The sequence below is a fragment of the Hordeum vulgare genome, chromosome 1H (assembly GCF_904849725.1).
Source record: "Hordeum vulgare subsp. vulgare chromosome 1H, MorexV3_pseudomolecules_assembly, whole genome shotgun sequence".
NCBI classification, from domain to species: domain Eukaryota; kingdom Viridiplantae; phylum Streptophyta; class Magnoliopsida; order Poales; family Poaceae; genus Hordeum; species Hordeum vulgare.
Genome location: NC_058518.1, coordinates 132,338,105 through 132,340,604, shown reverse-complemented (window position 1 = coordinate 132,340,604; position 2,500 = coordinate 132,338,105).

Below are 2,500 nucleotides of genomic sequence, written 5' to 3'. Positions count from 1 at the left end.
CACGTACGGGCACACGGGCCAAAAAACGTGAACGCGAGGAAACGGGGAAAACGGGTACGGGGCCGTGTTGCAATAAACTGGGCGCGCACCATGGAAAACTGGGGCAAACCATGTGCGTGGCATGGACGGATGCACGTACGGGCACACGGGCCAAAAAACATGAACGTGAGGAAACGGGGAAAACGGGTACGGGGCCGTGTTGCAATAAACTAGGCGTGCACCATGAAAACTAGGGCAAACCATGTGCGTGGCATGGACGGATGCACATACGGGCACACGGGCCAAAAAACGTGAACGTGAGGAAACGGGGAAAAACGGGTACGGCGGCCGTGTTGCAAAAAACTGGGCACGCACCATGGAAAACAGGGGAAAACCATGTGCGTGGAATGGGCGGATGCACGTACGGGCACACGGGCCAAAAAATGTGAACATGAAGAAACGTGAAAGAACGGGGTACGACGGTCGTGTTGGAAAAAACTGGGCGCGCGCCATGGAAAACGGGTGAAAACCATGTGCGTGGCATGGACGGATGAACGTACGGGCACACGGGCCAAAAAACGGGAACTTGAGGAAACGGGGAAACACGGGGTATGACGGCCGTGTTACAAAAACTGGGCCCGCACCATGGAAAACGGGTGAAAACCTTGTGCGTGGCATGGAAGGATGCACGTACGGGCACACAGGCCAAAAAACGTGAACGTGAGGAAACGGGAAAAACGGGTACGGGGCCATATTGCAATAAACTGGGCGCGCACCATGGAAAACTGGGGCAAACCATGTGCGTGGCATGGACGGATGCACGTACGGGCACACGGGCCAAGAAACGTGAACGTGAGGAAACGGGGAAAAAACAGGTACGGCGGCCGTGTTGCAAAAAACTGGGCGCGCACCATGGAAAACAGGGGAAAACCATGTGCGTGGAATGGACGGATGCACGTACGGGCACACGGGCCAAAAAACATGAACGTGAGGAAACGGGAAAGAACGGGGTACGACGGCCGTGTTGCAAAAAACTGGGCGCGCCATGGAAAACGGGTGAAAACCATGTGCGTGGCATGGACGGATGAACGTACGGGCACACTGGCTAAAAAACGTGAACTTGAGCAGACGGGGAAACACGGGGTACGACGGCCGTGTTGCAAAAAACTGGGCGCGCACAATGGAAAACGGGTGAAAACCATGTGCGTGGCATGAACGGGTGCACGCACGGCCACACGGCCCAAAAAACGTGAACGTGAGGAAATGGGAAAAAACGGGCACGGGGGCCGTGTTGCAAAAAACTGGGCGCGCACCATGGAAAACGGGTGAAAACCATGTACGTCGCATGGACGGATGCATGTACGGCCATACGGGCCAAAAAACGTGTAAACGGGGACTCGGGGAAAAACAGTGTACCCCTTCTTCACAAACGAAGGGCAGGGGTCCCAAGGGGGGCTAAAACCCTTGGGTATATTGGGGAGGAGGGGGCTCCTCCCTGCTTGTGTGTGGGAAATCGGTGGGTTTGCATATGAAATCATATGCAAACCTCCCGTTTCTCCAGTAGCCTTGCTTTTCCCAAACGTTGGCTCGGATGTCCCGTCGTTCTCCTGTCCCGTGTACGACTCATGCCAAATTTTGATCCGTCGGTCGAACGGCTGTTCGTGTTGCAGAAAAGTACGTATCTGTCCACACACGGCCAGGTCGATGTGATCTCGTGCCGCGTTGTCCCGTCGGTCCCGTGTACGAATCGTGCCAAATTCTGATCCGACGGCCCAACGGCCGTTCGGGTTGCAAAAAAGTACGTATCATTTCGCACACGGTTAGCTTGACGGGATATCGTGCAGCCTTGTCCCGCTGGTCCCGTGTACGTGTCCCGTGAAATTCAGACCGAAGAGCCTAACTTGGCTCGGGAAACAGGAAAGTAGCATATCCCGTGCATGAGACCGACTAGATAAAGTTGCAACGACGTTGCCTTTCGGAATATAGTTGCCCCCAAAACATTATCGTTGCAGGGGTGACACACGCGGGATGTGGTCTCTCTGGACGCCTCCTTCGTGTAAACCTCCCGTGCATTGCACGGGCGGATGATCGGTTCGCTTGACCGATGTAGGCTACAAACACATGAGCAGCTTTGGACCCGTGTCTGCTGGTACGTTGCGTTTCGGAATATAGATGCCCCACACGGTCACGCGATGTGATCTCGTGCCGCGTTGTCCCGTCGGTCCCGTGTACGACTCGTGCCAAATTTTGATCCGACGGCCCAACGGCCGTTCGGGTTGCAGAAAAGTACGTATCGTTTCGCACACGGTCAGCTTGACGGGATATCGTGCAGCGTTGTCCCGACTGTCCCGTGTACGTGTCCCGTGAAATTCTAACCCAACAGCCTAACTTGGCTCGGGAAATAGGAAAGTGGCATGTCCCGTGCATGAGACCGACTAGACAAAGTTGCAATGACATTGCCTTTCGGAATATAGTTGCCCCCAAAACTATATCGTTGCGGGGGTGACACACGCGTGATGTG